At 33.5% G+C, this 25,927-nt stretch overlaps 3 pseudogenes; 1 reads left to right on the top strand and 2 right to left on the bottom strand.

Annotated features, from left to right (window-relative positions):
* Positions 1 to 898: 898 nt before the first annotated feature.
* Positions 899 to 3,892, bottom strand: LOC126696639 (amino acid permease 3-like; annotated as a pseudogene).
* Positions 3,893 to 5,075: 1,183 nt separating this feature from the next.
* Positions 5,076 to 7,711, top strand: LOC126696637 (uncharacterized; annotated as a pseudogene).
* A 1,878-nt stretch (positions 7,712 to 9,589) lies between these two features.
* On the bottom strand, positions 9,590 to 11,347 carry LOC126697717 (heat shock 70 kDa protein 4-like; annotated as a pseudogene).
* Positions 11,348 to 25,927: the final 14,580 nt, after the last annotated feature.

The raw sequence follows: 25,927 nt of genomic DNA, 5'->3' as shown, positions 1-25,927 counted from the left end.
TTGTTTTTTGTTCTTTTGAATCAAATGTGAGTCCGATTGACAACTATAATCAAATATGTTTAAGGCAATTCATCAAATGAAAAAACAACCAACTCTAACTTTTTAATCAGTACACATTGTTACTTTCAACAGTATAAAGATAAATTTTAATCAAGAGCCAAGCTAGTTAGTGCTACTAAATCTTCAAATTGTTTCAAAATCAAATCATGAACTTTGCAAACTACAAAACCCATTTCTTCCCTTATTTTTGAGCAGGGCTAGCCCAACAAAATTTGGGGCCTAAGGCGAAAATTTTATATGAGACCTTTTTATATGTAAACATTAATTAAATAAATTTATATAATACTAATTAAATTTTTAAAAAAATCCAATGGATGGTTTAGTATATATCTAAAGCTTGTCAAATGTTCTCCTTAATTTGGTTAGTTTCACCAAAACATATGGTCCATTTGCATTAACCTAGATATCAGGGTATTAAAACCTATTTACATGTTCTAAATATTGTCTTATACGTGAGCCTAAATTATTGTTTGATACTGATGAGTTTGGATTAGCTTTTTTTTCTTCATCTAACTGTGCTTTTGTCAACTTTTATCAAATAGACAAATAAGTATTTAGATCCATGCGTGTAGATCTGTGTGGTTAGGCCCTATTGGAGAAATGAACAAAGACTTTTAAGTTATTAAAAACAAACATGATTTTGAAACTTATATGAAGGGTTGATTCCAATTTGAGTCCCAGCTTTGTGGCCAAGCACCCAGGCAAGGCAACACAGCATATACGAGATTTTTGCCATTAATTATACAGCAGGTGTATAGTGGGGTTTTTGGAAGCTAGTTTTGGTTTATTCCTTACTAGAATCCCAAAAGTAAACTATAAAAAAAAACTAACGGCTCTCTTAGTAACTAGTTTTGAATGGCTTGTAAGTCTTGAGATCCAGAAAAAGTCCTGCAAAGGAGCCAACAGTAGCAGCTATAAAAATGAAGAGACATGTCACACTGATTATCTATAGCCCAAACCACCTGCTTGTCGAGGGTGCAATCTTCTTTTGAGAAATGTACATCTCAATGGCGAAGAAAACTGTTAGTGGCCAGAATCCAAAGGCTCCTAGTATTCCAACAACAGCATTGAAGAAAGGCAAGAGCATGGATATGAGGGTTGTCATAATAACAAAGATTGTCCTCCATACTAGACGGAACAAGTTAAGCTGGTAAATACCAAAGAAGGGGATTGGTATGTCATATTCTGTTGTTACAAAGTCACTCTTTGGCCACTTCTTTGCACTCCATTTTTCTATAAATGCAAATAAAGGCTGGCAAAAGACCTGCAGTTTATATGTATATTAGTTTGAGATGCAAAGAAAGACTCTTAATCTCACTAAGACCAAAAGTTGTACAACAATTTATTTCTAATTGTTGCTTGAGTATGTATATAACTATTGTGGGGGCCGGTTAATCAATAAATATTAAAACCGTGTAAACTGGGCCTGTGGCCCATCCGAGGACGTTAAACCATCCGAGGAGGCCCATATAAGATTATAAGGGGAACCAAATGAAAAGAGGAGTAGATATCACATGAGATGGGTCCAATATGCGTCCGAGGACAAAATCCTTCTCGGCAGTATGTGTCCAAGGTCGATCTGAATGCCGTATTGTCACAAACACACTTCGAAGTTGCATTACCACAAAAGGTGGGACATGGGACCAAGGGTAAGAAAGAAAAGATAAACAAATATCTTTAACAACAGTTGCCTCCGCATTAATTGCCTCTCAACCAACTCTCTGACCGCATTAATGTGGAGGTGATGCCTAAACAGTGATAAAGCAGCCTTACAGCTGCTGGTTGGAGGTTCCAGAAGGTGTTGGATGGGACAGGAAGGGATCCCCCGAACCCAACCTACACGTGTGTGGTGAAGATGACACTAGGAGGGCAGTATATAACATGGAAGAATGGGCCAAAAATGAGGATCGGAACTTCTAAATAATTGATGTCTAGAAGAAAATCTCATGAAATAAAGAACTTAGCTTGCTTGAATGATAAATTGATCGTGATATTTATGTTAACCCATCTAGAAACGTTAAGTTCAATCGTTTTTCTTTTAGATTTAATCTAGTTCTTTTATATCCACGCTCTACAAATTTATTGTTTGGGCCTTTAGCGTTCGAACCCAATACGAGTTTGGGATCATTACAAATTGAGTCCTTACAACTATATATACCTGATATGCACCAACAAGGTGAACAACAATTGCTATATTGGCAATGTCCAACAGCCAGTAGGGGTTGTAGAATCCAAAGCCAGTTAAAAGATTTCCAGGAGGAAGCTCACCAAAGGATGCATATCCTATGCATCCACACAGTAAATAGAACACTGTAGTTACAGTGATTCTAAATAAAGTAGCCTTCTTCATGGTCTTGTGCTCTACAGGTGGTGATCTTATTGTATCCTATGGAGGCAAGCATCTCACAGATTATTTGATATGTTGGAACAGTATATGATTATGATCGTCATCATGGATGCATTAACAAAATGATCTCATTTTCTGGTCAGATATATATAAATGAAGTACCTGAATTTCAATGAGAATGATGGAAAAAGAATATGCAAAGGCAATAGCTCCAAGAGCTTGCAAACTCCTCCACATCTTTTGAGTAGCAATCACTGTTAATGTGCCTATGCTAATGCCCATTAGGCTTCCTTTGAATTTCCCACTTTCTACCAATAACAAAGGTAGCAGTTAGTCATACATATCTTGGTGGCTTGGTTCATTACTTACAGGAAGAAAATAGTTTCAATATTTCTTCTTTCTTCCTCTCTTTCTTATTTTTTAATGAGTGAGGTTGATCCCAAGAAAAAAAAAAGGGAGACTGAAAATAATAATCTCCGTTTCGTGAGGCATGGTCTCTAGCTAATTTTAATATATACTTTGGGGTGGGTAAAAGTTTCTAGGCTGTCAACGTTGTTAGTTGCTAATACAAACCATGTTCAGTGAGTGATGACATATCTAGTAATCACATAGTTGAGTAAATAAATCGCATATGATTGGCTCAAGTGTGACTTGCTTATATCTACAAAGTTTACTACAGATTATCAGTATGTATATACCTGCAACTTTGCCTAAGCCAAGACCAAGACCAACGCTTAAATATGTGAATGACATAATTGCTGCAACAATAGAAAGCCACCTTACTTGATCAAAGTCAGGAATCTGAGAAAAAAAAAACCTCTATGATTCCAAATGTTATCATCTGCCCATTGCTTGACATGTGACACGGATCTTTCCCACCACTCTTATGGAAACAGTTTGATCTCATTATTGCCCTGAATAAAACACAAACATAAGAGCAAAGGATATTGATTTCTTCTTAAGTACAAATTTATTTCTCTCTCATAAATCATGCAAGCTTTTGTTACAAACTAGTAATATTCTAAAACACTTTAACCAAAAAATATATATGTATATATTCTAAAACAGAATGTAAAACACGAGTTAGTATACTTGGGAAACTCACATCATACTGACTGATGCTGCAATTGTATATCCAATTGCAATGCCAAACAGATTCAGGTACTAAATCAACCCACATAACATGACCTTTCTCCCTTCTGCAGCCAAATGGACATCAAGTTTAGATTCACAAAAACAAATACTCTCCTAGCTGGAAAAAAAGGATACTCTTTATTTGAAATGGATCCATTTCATGATTGAAACTAAACATTACAAATCTAAAGGTTTATTTAGTACCATTTTATTTTAAAATTTTAAATGATGCGGTACTCTAAACATTGTTAGATCTTGAAAATAAAATCTTTATCATGTTCCTATCTTATAGTTATAGACACCATCTCACTGACCTAAGTTAGGCTTGACTACATCCATGTAGGTGTACATAATTAACTGAGTTACGTCTAATATGAGAAATGTCAACGGATGTTCTGTAATTATTAACAAATTATTTTAAGAAAATTTTTATTAAAAAGAAACAATTAATGTTTTCTCAGCCTTTTCTATTTCCCATGAAAATTGTGTCAAAACTTTCCTAAAATGGGTTATTAACAATTAGCCCAAGGGCATTTATTAACATGACCCATATAATATATTGGTAATGAACAAAACCAACTCCATATAATTTGAAGTTTAAGTAGTGTATTTATTTTTTTTTAATATCTAAAATCTATTCTTCTTACTATTTGAGAAGAAAGATTACAAATTAATTTTTTGTATTGAGTTTTACTAACATCTATTTTTGAATTGATAATATGACTTATCTACTAGAACATGTAGAAACTAGTTTATTAAATTTAATATTGTGACTTCAATTAATAATAAAATTGCACAACACCGTTGACATATCCAATTAAAAACTTTAACATATAATTCTATTTTGATAATTTAACAATTAGAATAGGAGATTTGAGATTTGAACCTTGTATATTTTTGTTGGAAACTCCAATAAAGTACTACTTGAGCTATAAAGTGAAGAGGGCTAAAACCTAATTTCCCATTTTAGAGAGAGAGAGAGAGAGATTGTTTGTTGTGAACCGGGGCCTTACTCTCTTTTATTTTTGGTTGTGAACCGGTCCATTCCAAATGATAATTAAATGGGCTTGTGGCCATTGTTGTTGAAGAAAGTTATATAGGGTCTCTTTTATGGAAAATGATTCAACAGGCTGAGCCCAGTGAGAGAGGATGGGCTATATCACTCTTTGTAAAAAAAAATCATGGGCTTTAATTTTATTAGACAGACCATATGGGCTTTAACTAGACTAGGCCAGTTCGCGTAGTTGGGATCTTTCTCTTTTAAAAAAAAACCTCAATTTTGTTTTGCTGAGAGACAGACAGAGGCGGTGAAAGAGAGAGAGAGGGACGGTGGCGAATGGAGGTAAGAATGGTTTGTTGCTTTTAGATTTTTAGTATGAAATCAATTTATTCAGGGCAAAGTACGCTGTTTTAATATTCGTATTTTGTGGAATTAGGGCTTTGAAACCTTGTTGATTTTGTTTGATCTGTTAAGGGTTGGTGTGATTGTTCTGTTCTATTTGATTAATTTTTGAGATTGCTGTTAGTAATAACCATGCTTGGCTTTTGTAAATTCGATGTTCATTACTTAGATGAGCTTGGAGAACAATGTCACACTCCATATGTTCCCTCTATTCAAATTCAATCTGTGCACAATCAATTCTCACCCTTGGAAGGCATCATAAAGTGTTCTCTAAAGGATGACGCATCACTAGAGAAACTCAATGCACGATTCAACAACAACCGCAACAACAAAGTCTTAGTCCCAAAATTTGTGGTCAGGTATGGATCCTTGATAGATTAGATTGGGTTATCCACATGAATTCTTTTCTTCTATCAAATCTTAAGTCATGCTCTCTTCTACTTCCCTAATTGACATGTCTTTTTCTTTTTCTTTTCTTTTTTTCTTTTTTTAAGTTAGTTATATTAATGTTATTTTTGGCCTTCCTCTACTTTCTTTTGTTCACTCAACTTGGATTAACTCCCTCCTTACCGGTTCATTACTTAGTCTCCTCTAAACATGACCAAACTGAAACCATCTCAAACGACTCTTCCTCATCTTTTCATCAATAGGGACTACGCCTATCCTTAAACAGATTCAATTTCAATTTATCGATTCCCACCATTGGTGGACATTACACCTGTGAATTGCGATAGACTATATCTTACAAGATAAGCTTGGAATGCAAATGAACTACTCACAAATTAACACTTGGTAGCTGACTCTGCAAGTATTAACCTCCCACCACCAGTTGACTCTTGTTCAGTTCAAAGGCACAGACCTTACTATGGGTGGATAAGCAGTGCTGACAATGATGAATGTGTGTACCTAACCCCAGCCATAAAATTATCACTGCCTGTTAATGAGCTTAAGCCTTAAGGTGATTTTGTTAAAAAATTTATGAGTGGTTTGGAGTTGATAAATTGAACATGGAGAGTATTTTGTTGGAGCACAAGAAATATTTGATTTCAAATAAAGACATAAAATCCTTGAAATTGGTGGGATGTTCACCAGAATTACTTGTCAACTGTACATTTTAATATGATGCTACATATATGGGAGGGTGGGGGGTGGAGGTGGGGGACGTTATTATAGGAAAATGTTGTGTTTTGTACCTTACTTCACCAAATAAATTCAATCAAGACCAATTCAATACAACCATATAACTTATTACCTAATGCACTTCCTTGTATAGTTACAACTTCCAGGGTTAGATGGTTGAATCTAATTGGAAAACCTAAAGTACAGTACCTAAGGAAATGTACCTAAGCTTTACCTATTTTATAAATTATTTTCATGCCAACCCTAGCTGAAAAATCAGTTTAGCCATGTTATTTTCCTGAATGACTTGGTTGGGACTCCTTCAAGAAAGAAGGTGCAAAACCTTGGTTCTTCTTCTCTCTTCTCAATTTTTCTGAAGAAGTCATGTTATCCTAAATGATATATAGTTTATAACTTATATATGTTGGTACAAGTAACTAAGTATTTTAATGACTATGCATTTACTTTGTTTTCTTTGCAGACAACTCATCCACTTTACAGGCACAACAAACTGGTACCCTATAAGGACCCTCTTTGTAAATCCTTGCACCCACCTGGGGAACGGAAATATCAAATACCAGAGCAATGTGACTATGAGGTTCAGTATGTAGATAGCAGTTCATCTACTGGTGCCCTTGCCAAGGATGCTTTTTTTATTCAGCTTTACATATGGATAACAATTTAAACCTCCTATAGCACTTGAGTTGGTGACTTTGCTTGCTTCCTTGATCTAAATTAATTGTACAAACCCTTAATTTTCAATTTCTTAAATGCCCAACAAAGAAAATTGCTTAATGGTACCAATTTGAATTTGTCCACTCAGTCACCAGACCATGGCAATAGTGATGTCATCGATCTTTCACCAGTATGCAACAAACGGAAGAAGGATTTGTTTCCCCATGGGAATGATGATGATTGTTATTTACCTAATAATGCACACTTTGACAGAGTTTTGGAAATGAAATTCCACCCAGTCGAGCCAACTTGGTTAAATGAGTTTAGTGGGGGTAATAAAGAATGTATATGGGCCTGTTACTACTGCAAAAACTATATACGAGGATGACGAAGGGTTCTTGATCATTGTTAGCATACCTTCTGCAGATCTCCAGAGAGTAAAAGTTACCTGGAAGAACACTCACTCACATGGGATCATAAAGATATCCTGTGCGAGTAAGGCCCGCATGCCATTTATTAAGAGACATGATAGGACATTTAAGCTAACTGATCCAACACCAGAGCACTGCCCTCCAGGGGAATTCATCAGGGAAATTCCCCTTCCAACCCGCATTCCAGAAGATGCTAATCTGGAAGCTTACCACGATGAGACAGGAACGATGCTTGAGATTATTGTGCCCAAACATTGTGTAGGGCCAGAAGAACATGAGGTCCGTGTATGCCTTCGTCCTGCTCCATGGAGTGAACGAGCATACGTCGACCTGAAAGAGGCATTAGTGTGAGGGATGCCAGGATGGTTACAGTGTTTGGTGCTTCATTGTTTTCTAACCATATTCCATAAAGGAATTCTATTAAATAAGATCTGCATTTTTTTCATGTCTCTTCTTCTCTCTTTTAGTCTTGTCTATAATTTTTATCAGATTTTTCTTTAGTTGGTCTTTTATACAGGTGACTGTATGTTCAATGTTTGACCATCTTAGGCTTTACTGACACGTCTCCTTATTTACTTGACATGCGTTAGATGCCCCTATGCTTGTTCTAAGCATTTGGTTTTGTTGGTCATTTGACATGTTTTGAATTTGAAATCTTGCTTTATAATTGGCTGGTTATAACATTTATGATTATGTTTTTGACAAATCATTTTTAGTGCCAAGGCTAAATGGCCTTGTGTTCCCCCTGCTTCCTACGTTCTGATATTTGATTAATTTAGTTAGTAGCTAAAGTTTTTGCGTTGCATAATGATGGATGTCGTAGAATGTGTTATGATGACCTCTGAGGAACTGTTGAAATTGTATGGTGTTTTTCTTTTTCTTTTAGTTGTTCTCATATCTAGTCACAGAGCTGTAATCATATTAAAAAGATTGAAGTTTAACATGCATGGAGGTCCATAAGTAGTGTTAATACAATGTGCAAAGTTCCTGCATTAATCGAGTGTAAGCTATGGCTTGCCCTCAGAGACTTCATCAATACTGCAGTGATTTAGGCCTTTGATGGTGATACTGACTGCCATGATAGTATTGATCTATGTCTCACACTCTTGCGAGTTTGTGAAGGAATGAATGGTGCGACCAAAAAGATCGGTGAATATTCAAACAGATTACTTAGGCCGTATACTATTATATATTTTCAAGGGCTTTGATTGTCTTGCACTCCTTTTATACGCCTAAAGTCTGTACCACCCAATCAAGTCATAGATTTAGGCGTTGGTGCTAGGAGCCGTTGAAACTTGAAACCTAGCACGATTCAAATCCTTTCTAACACTAACGTTATCAAGCAAGATTTTCAGGGCCTGGACAAAATTACATTAGGTTTATATGCATAATGAATTGAATGCCTAAACAAAATGCCCATATCAGTGTAGAACCTGATGAGGACTTAAGAGCCTTTACGTGCACGACATGGAATGCCAATCGCCTTGCTAACTCCCAAGAAAACAATACGTTAATCCAAAATTTACTCCAACGATAAGAAAAATTGTAAGAAGTTTCCTGCTAGAATAATATTCTTGTGCTCTTTTGAGCAAAAGAGCGAAAGCACCTATTGCTGCTTCCCACCTTATAGCCAGATAATACTCAAAATTTTCGCCAAATATATAAAATTCATAATCCAATGTGCCTCTGAAGTAGAATATATAAAAAAATGAAAATAGAAAGGTAACCAGAACCATTATTGTAATAACGAACCACATTAGATGTATATTCTACTAAGAGCAACTATATTGCTTTAGTTTACCAGAAAAAACTATATTGCTTTTGAAAAGGAACCGAATAGTATATAATTTACTCAAGACTACTTCCGATGTGTGGAAGTATCCAAAAACCATGTCCATCAAACGATGATGGCATCAGCCAAAATATCCCAAAAGAAAAAGCTTATAAAACAACCGAAAATAAATAAATAAATATCCATCAGTTTTCTAGCTGAATTATGGGGGCTTAGGGAGGGGTTTATTTTATGCAGTGACTTAAATGCTCATTTTCTTGTAGTGGAACTTGATGCTAAAGCTGTTGCGGATTGCTTTCTCAACCCAAACTATCACAATAATGTTATCTCACCCATTTTGGATGACTGCAGACAGCTGATGCGTCAATTTCTTCAAATTCAAGTTAGGCATTGCTATTGCCAAGCCAACCGGTGTGCGGATATGCTAGCGAGAATGAGCACTGACCAGGAGCATGATTTTATTTCCTTTGATTGTCCGCATGTGGACATTAGAAACATTGTAGATGAGGACTCTGCTGGGTTATATGTAAATAGAGCATGCTCTGTAACGGATGGTTTTGTTTAGTTTTTAATGAAGTTCGTTTCTAACCAAAAATAAATAAATAAATAAAAACTTCAGCATAGAGGCCTAATTAATCATTGACTTAATCAACTTCTTAGATCTTAGGACCAGCACCACTGGCACCAGCTGGACTAGCATCCTCATCCATGCCGCCACCACCCATGTCAGGGCCAGCACTCTGGTACATCTTGGCAATGATAGGGTTGCATAAGCTTTCGAGCTCCTTCATCTTGTCCTCGAACTCCTCAGCCTCCGCAAGCTGGTTACCGTCCAACCACTGAATTGCCTGATCAATGGCGTCCTCGATCTTCTTCTTGTCCTCAGGTGAAAGCTTGGAACCAATCTTCTCGTCCTTGATGGTGTTCCTCATGTTGTAGGCATAGTTCTCCAATGCATTCTTGGCTTCAACCTTCTTCTTGTGCTCCTCATCCTCTGACTTGTACTTCTCAGCCTCCTGAACTATCTTTTCAATTTCTTCCTTAGACAACCTTCCCTTATCATTTGTGATTGTGATCTTGTTCTTCTGGCCGGTGGTCTTGTCCTCGGCAGAGACATTCAAGATACCATTAGCATCGATATCAAAGCAGACGGTAATCTGAGGAACACCCCTGGGTGCTGGAGGAATGCCAGAAAGCTTGGAATTTGCCAAGCAAGTTGTTGTCCTTGGTTCTTGCTCTCTCACCTTCGTAGACTTGGATCAAGACACCTGGTTGGTCGTCTGAGTAGGTCGAGAACACCTGCTCCTTCTTGGTGGGAATTGTGGTATTCCTTGGAATCAATACAGTCATAACACCTCCAGCAGTTTCCAAACCAAGAGACAGAGGAGTAACATCCAAGAGCAAGAGATCCTGCACTTTCTCGTTGCCCTCACCGCTCAAGATTGCGGCCTGAACAGCGGCACCATAGGCAACAGCCTCGTCGGGGTTAATGCTCTTGCAAAGTTCCTTCCCATTGAAGAAGTCCTGCAATAGCTGCTGAACCTTGGGAATTCTAGTGGAACCACCAACAAGGACAACATCATGTACAGTGCTCTTGTCCATCTTAGCATCCCTCAAAACACTTCTCAACTGGTTCCATGCACTTCATAAAGAGATCAATGTTGAGTTCCTCAAACCTAGCACGAGTAATTGTCGAATAGAAATCGATACCCTCATACAAATCGATACCCTCATACAAAGAATCAATCTCAATGGTGGTCTGAGCAGTCGATGAAAGAGTCCTCTTTGCCCTTTCACAAGCGGTCCTCAATCTCCCAAGGGCTCTGGGGCTTCCACTAATGTCCTTCTTGTTCTTCCTCTTAAAACTCCTGAACAAAGTGATTCACCATTCTGTTATCAAAATCCTCTCCTCCAAGGTGAGTGTCACCAGCTGTGGACTTCACTTCAAAGAGACCCTCTTCAATGGTAAGCAACGACACATCAAAAGTACCACCACCAAGATCGAAAATCAAGACATTCTTCTCGCCGACACTGTACGCCTTCTTGTCAAGACCATAAGCAATGGCTGCAGCAGTGGGCTCATTGATGAGACGCATCACATTGAGACCGGCAATGACTCCGGCATCCTTCGTGGCCTGGCGCTGAGAGTCGTTGAAGTAAGCCGGTACGGTCACAACAGCATTCTTTATCGTGGCACCAAGCTAGGCCTCGGCAATCTCGCGCATCTTAATGAGGACCATGGAAGAGATTTCCTCAGCAGAAAACTGCTTCTCCTCAGCTTTGTAGTTGACCACAATCATGGGTTTATCACCAGGCCCAGCAATGATCTTGAAAGGCCAAAGCCTCATGTCATTCTGGACCCACGCATCACTGTATCTCCTACCAATCAGACGCTTCGCATCTGCGATTTCGAACGCAAAAAAAAGACAATGTAAGCATCCAACAAAAACAGATTTTTTTTTTTTTTTTTTTTTTTTTTTAAGATTATGCGTGTGTATATATGTGTGCACATGTTAAACAATTGTACAAAACAAATTACCACGTTTTTTTTAGCCCTCATATGAAACCTATGTTTTTAGGCCAAGACATTCTCTAAGACTCACAACCGAGCTAAAAATGCGGTCTTTTTGTGTTCCGTGATTAATAATTTTTAAGACAATATTATATTACTGTCAGAAACTTCGATTAGACCAAGCAATTCCCAACTATCTAACAAAATATACAAATACTAGTCGCTAACCCGTGCGATGCACGGGATAGTTAAACAAAATTTATACACATTCACTTTTATTGGTACAATCGTTTGAAAATAATTCTAACTAATACCCAAATGTAAGAGACACATTGACTTACTATTTAAAGTAGTTTTCTAAAGAATTTACACATATTGTGCAACTAAGCCTTAATTTCTCATCAACAATAAAAACATGGAAATTCAAAACATGAAAAGAAAATAAAAATTACAACAATTAATTCCATTATCTTTCATGCTATACTTTGTAATTGTACGGAATTAAGTCAACTCAATTTAAGTAATTATAATAAAATTGGCTTCTACTATTCTCTATTCTATAGAGATATGAACATATTGGATTTCTCAAACAATTACCGGTATTGCAATAAAATGATTTATTATTGAAAATAAGAAATAAAGAAAATCTGTCTATAGCTTAAAAAACACAATATACTAAAATTAAAGAGATAAAATTTTCGGAGGACAAAATATTATAGATAATTTTAGAAACAGATTATACACTTAAAAGGGTTAGTAATTTATAGCACTTACCCCCCACTATTAGTATACAGACACCAACTGCGGTCGTCGTAACCCTTTGAAAGAACCTTCCTCAATTGGACCCTATCAAAAAAAAAAAAAAAAACACCCAATTAACAAAATTGATCCAAAAGGGTCTAAAAAGCACACAAAATCAATTCAAAAAACAAAAATATGAGACAAAGTAATTACTTTCTGCTGCCAATGAAATCGTCTTTTGTATTGTTGTTCCAAACTGCAACACTTATCTCTTTAAGGCCTTCAATTAACGAAAACACAAACTTCTCTTGGAATACCGGAGTATTATGACCATCTATACACACACACACAAAAAACAAAATCAGCATAACTCACTATAACTCTATAGAAGCCTCAAAAATATAAAGAGAAATTAAAGGGGTTGAATTTGATATTTATGTTTGGAGAGAGAGAGTTTGCAGAAACTGTGGCTTTATATTTCTTAACATGAGAGAGGGGTAAGGTTGCTAGGGTTTTGAGGTGTTATAATGTTTTTATTTTTATTTTTTAAATATTGTGCTGACGTGGAAAATTGTGGTATTTCTTAACTTGAGAGAGGGGTAAGGTTGCTAGGGTTTTGAGGTGTTATAATGTTTTTATTTTTTAAATATTGTGCTGACGTGGAAAATTGTGGTGCCAGCAGAGGTTTCGGTTTTATATATATATATAGATTACCCAACAAATTCAAGTTCATCACGCGCACACATAAATTATCAGATCTAATAACTCATTGCTCAAAAAACATTTAATCTTTTTAATAAAATATTACCCAGCAAATAGTTTTATATCCAGCTCCCAAAAAAAAAAAAAATTCATATATATAAATACTAACAAATAAATAATATCATACTCCAACTTGTTGACAGTTATACCAAATTCAAACAAAAGGAATTTTATTTAATATTTTGGTAGTTAAATAACTCAGAAGTCAGAACTCAGAAAGACCATTCATTAAATTAAAGATAATCATTAAACGACCATCGTTATCACTTATCAACTACCTCTGCGAAACTACGGCAAGCCTATTTAAAAAAAATCTATCGTCGTTTTCAATTCTCTGCTCATAACTATATACGATGCCCTGATTATATAGGTGTTTTTTTTCATAAAATTATCACTGCCTGTTAATGAGCTTAAGCCTTAAGGTGATTTCGTTAAAAAATTTATGAGTGGTTTGGAGTTGATAAATTGAACATGGAGAGTATTTTGTTGGAGCACAAGAAATATTTGATTTCAAATAAAGACATAAAATCCTTGAAATTGGTGGGATGTTCACCAGAATTACTTATCAACTGTACATTTTAATATGATGCTACATATTTGGGAGGGTGGGGAGGTGGAGGTGGGGGATGTTATTATAGGAAAATGTTGTGTTTTGTACCTTACTTCACCAAATAAATTCAATCAAGACCAATTCAATACAACCATGTAACTTATTACCTAATGCACTTCCTTGTATAGTTACAACTTCCAAGGTTAGATGGTTGAATCTAATTGGAAAACCTAAAGTACAGTACCTAAGGAAATGTACCTAAACTTTACCTATTTTATAAATTATTTTCATGCCAACCCTAGCTGAAAAATCAGTTTAGCCATGTTATTTTCCTGAATGACTTGGTTGGGACTCCTTCAAGAAAGAAGGTGCAAAACCTTGGTTCTTCTTCTCTCTTCTCAATTTTTCTGAGGAAGTCATGTTATCCTAAATGATATATAGTTTATAACTTATATATGTTGGTACAAGTAACTAAGTATTTTAATGACTACGCATTTACTTTGTTTACTTTGCAGACAACTCATCCACTTTACAGGCACAACAACAAACTGGTACCCTATAAGGACCCTCTTTGTAAATCCTTGCGCCCACCTGGGGAACAGAAATGTCAAATACCAGAGCAATGTGACTATGAGGTTCAGTATGTAGATGGCAGTTCATCTACTGGTGTCCTTGCCAAGGATGCTTTTTTTATTCAACTTTACATATGGATAACAATTTAAACCTCCTATAACACTTGAGTTGGTGACTTTACTTGCTTCCTTGATCTAAATTACTTGTACAAACCCTTAATTTTCAATTTCTTAATTGATTTGAAAACAATTCAAGATTAATTGAGCTATACTTATAAAGTAGCATTATTTTTTGTCAGTCCTATTTGACTTAAAATATCTTTTCACGAGTTGAAAAGGGAGCTCGTTCGTTTCAAAATTGGAATAAGTTGGTTAAAGTTTCAAATTCAGATAAGAACTGCATGCTCCTTTTATGTTATGTCATGCTAAACTGCTTTAAGATGATTCCTTTATAAGTGGTTTGTTCAGTTTGTTTCTTACCTGGTTCATCTATTTTTTTGATTCCCTATATAGCCACATCTTGGTCAATTAACCTTTTTCACTTTTTTTCCCTGCCCATGTATTGTAGGAAACTTTAAGCTTATATCAGGACAAACTTGAAAGGTTCATAGACTTGAAATGTTTTGCATGCTTGGTATACTATCATATATATTGGTTGAATTGTTTCCTACGGCTACAAACATTATTCTACCGTTAAAGATACACAAAATAAATCAAGTCCTAGATACTCTAACCCACTAACACACATACTTGCAGGTTCTCTTTCCCTCAAACAAAATAAAATCTTAAGTTTTTGCACTTCGACCATGCACTCTAGGATTTATGTTTAAAATAATTCAAATTTAATTTTTGGATGGCGTTTTTTTTCAGGGGACATCCATGGAATTGGTAATAATGGGTGAAGATGGGAAATGTGTAGTCCTGTATGCGAGCAGCCTGTACTTGGCACAAATGGAAATGATGGATTTACAATTAGTAAAGAGCCAAACTCTAGTACTAGAAGTGTTGGTTGGTCTTCTTGGCATATGAAGAAAATCACATCTTTGTATTTGTGCATTTGAATGAAAGTAAGAAAAGCATCAAGAAGACTGGTTGTTTTTCAACCCAATTTTGATCAGGGTCATAAGGTTTGGACAATTTGTCAAGCCCAGTAAAAAAAAGAACTTTCTTTACACTCATTATTCAATAAATGAATGTGAATTATAATTTTATACAATAGGGCTTAACATTTCAACTTTCAATCATCATAATAATAAAGGATCATAATTAAGGGTCTATTTGATTAAGCATTTTGGGAGTGCTTAAAAGAGTGTTTTTAAAACTCAAAATTTTGTTTCACATTAGCAACTCCTTGTAACTCTTTTACAAACATTCATTTTAAACTCAAAATACCGTTCTACATCAACTTATACAAACAAACTCTAAGTTTGCGTTTACCATTGGCTTAAAAAGCCAGCTTTTTTTTAATATTTAGTTTATTTTTACTACTATTCATGGATTTTATTGCACTTTTTAATATTATTTATAGATTTCACTATACTATTTCAGCTACTTTTTAGGTACTTTCAGCAAAAAAAATTTCAGTTTCAGCTAAATAAGCTTTCCCAAACAAACACTTAAGTATTAAAATGTCTAATTAAATCAAACTAACATATATATTAAAATTTCATATATATTAAAGCTTCATTACAGAAAATACAAAGTCAACAACCATACTTGAATGTAGTACAAGAACAACTTCACAAACAACCCAAAAAAAAAAAAAAAAAAACATTACGTGGGCAACAAGACTAGACAAAACAAAAAGATAAAATGAAAGATGAAAAAACTAAAAGCAGTGGCCAAAACAAAAAGAATAAGAAAAGAGAGAAGAGATCACACTACACCAAAATAAGTCTATTACATCAAGTGTTAATACAACAAAATTAGTATAGTGGTATTAGACATAATATCACATCTAAAAATTAAAAGTCGTTGCATTCGTAACTTAAAAATAGTAAATTATTACATTAATAATAATTAGTTGTAATAATTTATAATTTTTAGTTGCAATAGAGATTTTAATACTAAATTGAATTTAGAAAATTTTTTGCAATAACTTAAATTGAAGAAATCAATTTTTTTTAATAACTTAAATTGAAGAAACCATTGTAATAACTTGATACCAATTATATATTTTGCGATATATTATAATAGATCGAAATTTCAAAGAGATGGCTTATTGCAACAAATTTAACATTGCAATAACTAAAATATTAATTATTTTACAATCTAATGCAATGACAAACATGAAGCTGCAATGAATATATTATTATAATGATCTAATTCCAATTATTTTACAATCTATTGTAAGAAAAAATATGAAAAATTTAACTATTACAATAAATATACTGTTACAATAATTTGAACCCAAATTATTTTTGTCAATTCTTTACAATCTATTGTAATAAAATTCATGAAATAATAGCCTATTGCTACAAGATATTCGAAGTAATAAATTGTTTATTGCAATAGCAAATATATTATTACATCAAAATTTTCATTAAAATATTTAAGGTTTATTGCAACAAAATTTTTTTGTAGCACAAACTTATTACCTCAAATTTTATTGCAACACTTCGCATAAACTATTGCAATGACTTTGATGTTATTGCAATTTTTTTTTTTTTGTAATAAACATTTTTTGTTGTAGTGAGAGGAAGGTAAACCCTAAGCTGCCGCCTTCTTCTTCTTTTCTTTTCTTTTTTTTCTTTTTTTTTTTTTGTTAATACCAGAACCTGACTCTACTACTATAGTACTATTGTATTTTCCAAACGATGAAGATCCGTGGTCCGTCCATGGGTGAGATAGCGAACTGTAAGGTAAAATTTAATTTTTGTTTGACTTGCCTGTTTGACCAAGTATACGTTTGGATTCAGATTATTCTCCACGCGTTTTGCGTTTCAGTCGTTTTTTTTTTTTTTTTTAAACCAGTGCTATTGCACTGTTGGACATGAACAGTGTAAACAGTATTTTAGTGTGAATAGTAATTCATTTTTTTTTTCAGTTTTCACACCCAAGACTCGGTTTATATTCTCTTAAATTATGGATTTTTTTTTTCAAAAAAACACATTTTGAAAACATTTTTGTTAGTTAGCAACATTTTTAAACTATTTAGAAACAAACGTCTCAACTGTGAAACTCGATTTGCCTCATCCACACAGCCAAAATAGGAAATTAACCTTGATTTTCAAACATTATAATTAGTAGGCCACGTTTTCAAACTATATTTTTTACTAGCATCTCAAGTTTAAGAGACTCGATTTATGGTCTATAAATTGAGTCTCAGAGACTCAATTTCCATGGTCTGATCATGTCTGGTGTGGGATTTTTTCCACATGGCGACCATTTCAAAATCGAGTTTTAGAGACTCAATTTATAAGTTCTGAAATTTTATAAAGCAATTTTTGGCCAAAGTAATTTACAAAGTCCTCTTAGCTTTGATCTTATGTGTTGCTTTTGCACTACTGCTTCCTGCAAATTCTTGTTTATTGTTTAATCTCTTAAAATGGATGAATGGTGACTAAAGTACCATGCCACCACCGCGCGAGACCCAAGTTGCGCGACCCAGGTCGCGCCAGACCCAGGTCGCAGCGCGACCCAGGCCTCTCTCACTGCAACCCATGTTTCTGTTTTTGGGTTTTTTTTTTTTTTTCCCCCTCTTTCTTCTCTGATGAACACATATTTTCAAAGTAACTGAGGTCGCTGAAGAACTCGAAGAAGTCGATGGAATCATTGCTGTTGTCGTTGTGGTTATTGTTGTTGTTGTTATCGAAAATAATATTTTCTTTGTTGTTAAGGTGAGAATGTGTAAAGGACAAAATCTTATCTTTTTATTGTAAATGTAAGATAGATAAGACTTGATTTACAAGTGGACGCCACGTGGAAAAAATGCCAACTCAGACCCGATCAGAACATGAAAACCGACCCTCAAAGACTCCATTTATAGTCCAAAATCGAGCCTCTTAACCTCGAGATGCTAGTAAAAAATATAGTTTGAAAACATGGTCTACTAATTATAATGTTTAAAAATCAGGGTTAATTTCCCATTTTGGCCGATCCACACCCCAAAGACCCACAACGAACAACAAACCCATTTCAACTTCAAGCAAACCCGGAAACCCACAATGAACAACAAACCCATTTCAACTTCAACAACAAAGTAAATACACAGAGAGAGACAGAGAGCCTTGATGCACCTGATCGAAGCCATGATTGTAGCTCGGATCTCTTGCGGCGTGGTGGTTCATCTATGTCGGGATCTCTTGCTTCCTTGTCCTCTTCGTCAAAGTGTATTTTTTTTATTTTTGGGTTTGGGTTTCTGATTCGATCAGTTTTTGTTTTGGATTTTGTTCTTGGGTTTTTGGGGCTTTGGAAGTTTGAGAAAGGAGAGAGGGAGAAGAAGAGGTCGAGAGGAAGATGGGGAAAGAATGACTTTTGTTTTCTTTGTTGAAGAATAAGGAGAAGGATATTATGGGTCTAGGTACCAATGCCACTCCGACCAAAAGGAGAAGGAAATAGGCATAGTGAAAGAAAATAAAGTACAAAGAGGGTCTGTTTGGATACCGCTTATTTGCTGAAAATTAAAAACTTATTGCTAAAAACACTGTAACAAAATTTTTTTTAAATATGAATAGTGTCGTGTGGAACCCACTTTTAAAGTTGCGAACTCGAGTGTAAAAGATTCAAAATTTTAGTTTGCTAAATAGTTTGAAAACTTTGTTAACTAACAAATATGTTTTCAAAATGATGTTATTTTGAAAAAAAAAAAAATCCTTTAAATTACAATTGTTTTTTCTTTTTCTTTTTTGAGAAAGCTCTTAAATAATATATATATATATATATATATATCTTTAAATAAAAATTTTTTTTTTTTTTTGAGGTGGGTAGATATCTTTAAAGAAAATTGTGCCCATAAGAACTAAGAAACCATTTCCCTTTTTCTTGTGTATTTTTATTTCCCCCTAAAAAAATCATTTAACTTTTTCAAAAATTTCTAAATATTAGTCTTTTCAAATATCCTTCACAAGTGTCACATCATGATGTTGAGCGCTTCGAAACTTTAGGGCCGTTTGGTAACATTATTCTAATAACGTTGTTTCTATTTTTTGAAAATACGTGTAGGTAAAAAAGTATGTAAAAATACGTGTAATATTATTTAAAAACCGAAAACATGTATTTAAATACATGTACCAAACAGAAAAACCTTTTATCAATTGGGCAATTATTATTTATTTTTTAAAAGCAATGTTAGATCTTGAACTTATTACCCTCCTATCAACTTTGTTTTTCTTTGGTAAGACTGGGTGGTATGTGGAGTCTATAATTTTCTGTGAACTGTTCCATTTGTCACAATTTCTATTTTCTTTGTACACACAATGATCATATATTATCTATTTATATATATATATATATATATATATAGATAGAAAAAGAATAATTAATTATTATATCTTTTGGGGTTTTTTTTTTTTTTTTTTTACATATTTAAAGTCAAACTTAGGTACAATACATTAGATTTTTTAATTAAATTCATACACATCATTGTATTAACCAATGAACACGAATAATGTTTAATTTTTCATGTTTGAAATAGATGCTTGATCCATCCTCTACTTGAAATTATAAGTGGGGTCTAATAAATAAGGCCCTAATCTATATGATTTAACAACCAAAGAAAGAAACATAATACAAAAATGTTGTTATATATATATATATATATATATACACACACACACACACAAAAAGGTTGAAGGGCCTCTCCCTAGCTAGAATACTACCAAAAAGTAAAGCCCAAGAAATTCAGACGATAGAGCCCATTTACACAAAGCTTGGCCCCCAAGATTTGGTTATTACATCATTGGAAAAAAACAGCTTTTTGGACACACTCTTTCCGACTTCAGTATGGAACATAGCTTTTTTTTTTATTAATCTGTGCTGCACACAACATGATACTAATTTTACTTACTTTCACATCTTCAAGTTATCGAAGTATCAAAGCTTCAAACCACATCTATGAAAGAAAAGCATGTATATCTTTTTCTTTTAAATTGAAATTGGCTATAAATTTAATTGTCTAATTGCAACTTTATGGCTAATACATTTATCTGTAATTATATCTTGGACATGGGAGTAAAATATCAGAATTTATCCAATTTTAGGTTTGAAAACCGTTGAAATAGTAAAAGCCTTGTACCTAAGAAGAGTTCCAAAGCATACCTTTGAAGTGATCCAAACCACATCTTCAGGATGTCTGAGAAAGAGCAGGTATATGTACAAACTTAATTATTAGTCCTTTATGCTCCACAGCTTGGTTTCCCATAAATACTCATCAATGCTCAAAGAACTATTCCTAAATCTCCTAGGCATCTTCTAACCACATCCCCTTCAAAGGCTAGTGTTTATTATTGCAATAGATCATAAAATAATTTATATCACATTATTGCAATGATAACTTCATTGCAATTAGTTCATAATTTTCATTGCAATAAATTGCAAAAATAACCAGTATCAATTTATTGCAATGATTACTTCATTTTAAGTTATTGTAACAATTTTTCATAATATATTAGGATATTAAAGCCTCTATTACAACCGAAAATTATAAGTTATTGAAACTAATTGTTATTGATACAATCAAGAAGAAAGTTGCCGTGATATTAATAGTCTTGGGATTTGAGATTCCAAAAGTGATAATATATTATGTTCATACCATAGTTGTGGGCAGAAATACTGGTCCTAAGTTTGGAAATGTTAGAAATTTCTAATGATTGGTGCATCTAAATTAGGGAAAAAAACTTTGTGATTACTATGAACATAGATTGAAAAATAGATTATAAAATAATTAATATTAGATCATTTTAATAATATATATTCGTTGCAATTTTATGTTTATCAATGCAATAGATTGTAAAATAATTGATATCAATTTATTATAATAATATCTTCATTGCAATTTCATGTTTATCACTGCAATAGATTGTAAAATAATTTATATCACATTATTGCAATGATAATTTTGTTGCAATAAGCTATTAGTTCATAATTTTCATTGTAATAGATTGCAAAAATAATAGGTATCAATTTATTGCAACAATTTTTTTATTTTAAATTATTGTAACAAATTTTTCTAATACATTACGATATTAAAGCCTCTATTGTAACAAAAAATTAGAAGTTATTGAAACTAATTGTTGTTGATGCAATCAAGTAACAAAAAATTAGAAGTTATTGAAACTAATTGTTGTTGATGCAATCAATAACAAAAAACAACTTTTTGGACACACTTTTTCCGACTTCAGTAGGGAACATAGCTTTTTGGACAAAGTTGGAGAGGATCGCAGAACCGGATTGAAGGCTTCCACCACCACCTTCACAGAAGGCTCTCCACTCATCAAGTACATAGTTTTGTCTATATTTGGTTGCTTTCTTTCCTTTATTTTGTGGCTACTTAGAGAACTAGTGAGAGTAGTTTTTATTGGTACTCACATCTAGATGAAGGTTTCCTAAACTATTGTGGACTGGAGTGTAGTAGCAGCTCCAGGAATTTTCTTGAGGAGGGTCATTAAGAAAGTTAAATTAAACAAATTTTAATAAAAAGAGAACTTGAATATATTTGAAGGGCCTCTCCCTAGCTAGAATACTACCAAAAAGTAAAGCTCATGAAATTTAGACGACAGGGCCCATTTACACAAAGCTTGGCCCCCAAGATTTGGTTATTACATCATTGAAAAAAAAACAACTTTTTGGACACACTTTTTCCGACTTCAATAGGGAACATAGCTTTTTGGACAAAGTTGGAGAGGATCGCAGAACCGGATTGAAGGCTTCCACCACCACCTTCATTGAAGGCTCTCCACTCATTAAGTACGTAGTCTTGTCTATATTTGGTTGCTTTCCTTCCTTTGTTTTGTGGCTACTTAGAAAACCAGTGAGAGTAGTTTTTATTGGTACTCACATCTAGATGAAGGTTTCCTGAACTATTGTGGACTAGAGTGTAGTGGTGGCTCTAGGAATTTTCTTGAGGGGGGTCATTAAGAAAGTTAAATTAAACAAATTTTAATAAAAAGAGGACTTGAATATATTGTGTTATTGAAAAAAAAAAACACATACATGAAATTTTACAACTTCTTTCTACAAGTTTTCATATTTTTTTCATTCTAAAAGAAAAAAGTTTTCATATTTTGAAATTGTCACATGATAGTTTAGTATCAGCTGTCATTATCTATTGTCAATGTAGATGTAACCATTTTACTTTGTTAAGTTTGTAGTATAACATTTTTATTTTTATGTAGTTATCATTATTTATTTGTTATTGTTTTTTATAAATTATTGACCCACATAACCACACTCATCCATACATAAATAATACATTTAACAATCACTAACTTCACTATTTTTTTTCTTGAATCACTAGTGCTTTTAAATGTGGGGGTTTTTGCCTTGTAGCCATTTTGGCTTGACACTTTTGTCCCACATCGGTTAGAGAAGCGCCCCACGCATGCCTTATAAGCCCTTGGAGCAAGGCATGGTGTACCACTCACACATGTGTGAGTGGTACACCATGCCTTGCTCCAAGGGCTTATAAGGCATGCGTAGGGCGCTTCTCTAACCGATGTGGGACAAAGGTGTCAAGCCAAAATGGCTACAAGGCAAAGCCCTTGGCCTAAGGTGAAAATCCTGAACTTCCACACTTGGGGACGAGGACAAATCCTTGCGGGCTTGGCTCCCCAAAGAGGACAATGAGCCAAGTGTGCGGGGAAAAAACCCCCACAACATGATAATAATATACACACATAACAAATCCTCTATATTTCTTGGTTATTAAATTATATAAAGTTATAGTATATTTATATTATACATGTACCTATTCACACACTTCACAATTCACACAAATATAATATAAATTTGTAATAAAGAGAGACATTCAAAACTCACAAACACTCACATTCTACTCTTAGAGTCGGTTTCTCAAAAAAAAAAAAATACTCTTAGAGTCGGAGATATATAGAAAGTCAGATAGAGAATAAAGATGAGATGAGATTCATGAGAGAAAGGGAGAGTGATTATATTTATATTATACATGTACCTATTCACACACTTCACAATTCACACAAATAACATTATATAAAAAATAAAAAAAATAAAAAATAATGCACAAAATTAGTATCAAAGACACACTCTCTCTCTCTCTCTCTCTCTCACACACACACACACAGACACACACACACACACACACACACACACATATATATATATATATTTATATATTTATATATAATATAAATTTGTAATAAAGAGAGAGATTCAAAACTCACAAACACTCACATTCTACTCTTAAAGTCGGTTTCTCAAAAAAAAAAAAAAAAAAAACTCTTAGAGTCGGAGATATATAGAAAGTCAGATAGAGAATAAAGATGAGATGAGATTCATGAGAGAAACGAAGAGTGATTTGTGTTATTAATTAGTTTTGAGATGAGCTGATCTATATTGTTTGATTTTGGGATAAATTGATTTGTGATCAGGGTGTGCAAGATTTAAACCAAGTTGTGCAAAAATATTTTTAAGGGTAATTAAATTAATAATAAATATTTTTTATATATAAACATTTTTTTTTCCAAGTCAGGGGGTTCATTTGAACCCTCTGAATTACAAGTGCAACCGCCCTTGGTTCTCAAGTTCAATTCTTAGAATGCCCTAAGCAGTTTATCAAAGTTTAACCAATAATAAAAAATAAAAAATAAACAATTGTAATAGTTTTTTTTTTTTAATAAAAATTTGTTACACAATGTGCTTTTCACCATGTAACTTGGAATAACTTATGTTCTTTTTTTTTTAAGTAATTTATTTTCATATACAATTTGATTTCTTTTAATAATTTGTGCACAGGCATAATACTAATAATTTACTTGATATTTTCAGATACTTCCAATTGATGTGAAGGGAGAGCTCCAAAGTATACCTTTAAAAAATCTGAGGAAAAAAAAAAGAATGTTTATTGTAGAGCTCCAAACCACATCTTCAAGATGTCTGCGAAAGAAAAAGAGGTATATGCACAAATTTATTGGTCTTTTTATATTGAAATTGGCTATCATTTAAATGTAAGTGAGTGTTCCAAACACTGAACCTTTTGTTTGATCTGACATTTGGTTAGGAGTATGCTCCTATTTGAGTTTATTTATAATTGTAGACTTCCTTTTAAAATCTTTAGATATGGGACATAGCTTAGAAAAAAAAAATTAGGTATCCATATCACATGCATGCTCCACCCCATCACGTATTGCACATGTAAATCTTGTTCAAATTTGTTGTTCATTTTTGGGATTTCAAGTTTTCTAATTACAACTTTATGTAGTCATGATGCATACTTTCTTTATTCTTTATAAGTGTTTTTTTTAATTATTTTATGTTACGGTTGATTTCAAAACAACTGATGATTTTACTTTTCTATTATAACCACTAATAATTGTATCTTGGACTGGAAAGCACGGGAGAGGCTAAATGGTTGCCGTACTTGTGTCGGACACAACTGGGACACGGGGTGCAGCTTGGACGCGGTTGTATGTGCGTCCCACATGATTTTTTTTTTTTTAATAAATCCGATACGACTGGGACACGGCCTTGCAAATTTCAACCAATACTGGCCGAAATAAAAGGTTTGGCCAACATGGCCTTTGGTTTTTTTTTTTTTTTTTTTTTTTAATCTAGAACAATGGAACCAAATAATTTGTAAGATTAAAAAAAAAATAAAGAAGAAAAAGAAGAAAGCACAAATTCAAGTCTTGTACCTCTTGGTAGACAAAATTGTGGCTCCCATTTGTGTCTCTGGAACTTTTAGAGGGATAAAGTCGAACTTTTATAAGAATTGGAAATGAAAAAGAGTTTTGGGAATGTGATATGAAAGCACATGGGTAGTTGGAGGCAGTTGAGCTTCCTAGAAGCTTCATGACTATAAATCTCATAACATTTTCGTTAATTTATTTACAAAACAACCCAAATTTGAATTTTTTTTCAAATGACCATATAATCTCCTTTATTATGATTTTTTAAAACTATATTAAATTCATTAATTTACTAGGATTTATAATAGCAATTAGTAAAAAATATTATTCTATTAATTACTAAATAATAATACTAATGTGTATTCATTTTATTATCTATATACTATTACTCTTAAATTGATATATATTTACCATTATATGAAAAGGAGATACTTAAAAATATATAGAAAATATAACTAAACATATATTAATAATTAATTAATAAACATATTTCCGCTGCACTCATGTCCTATTTTTTCAAAAATTGTCGTGTTGCGCATCTCACACACATTTGCACCAGCACCCACACTCATATCTATGCAAGTGCTTCCTAGATCTTGGACTTGGGGGTATAATGTTAGAAATTTTCTAATTTTAAGGTTGATTACAAAAATGTTATACAGTGTTGTAAAAACCGATTTAACATGATGTTGGAGCGTAGAAAATAAATTTAAAATAATATACCATAAGATGATGAGATTTAGGTTTATAAATATACATGGAAATATGATGGGTTGTGGTATGAATTAGAACTAGATAGAATGAGAGTTGCTTAGAACACTAAGTTCTCAAGTAAAAGCTCTCAAAGGCTAACTTTCGTTCACATATACAAAACTGATCTACAATGTATTTACATTCTGCTACTTAGGTTGCATTTGGTATTGGCTTAAAAAGTCAGCTTTTTTACTATTTTACTTATTTTTGTTACTATTTATGGATCTCACTATACTATTTTAGCTATCTTTCAGCTT

Source organism: Quercus robur, chromosome 8, assembly GCF_932294415.1.
Source record: "Quercus robur chromosome 8, dhQueRobu3.1, whole genome shotgun sequence".
NCBI lineage: Eukaryota > Viridiplantae > Streptophyta > Magnoliopsida > Fagales > Fagaceae > Quercus > Quercus robur.
This window is presented reverse-complemented; position numbering and strand designations above follow the sequence as displayed.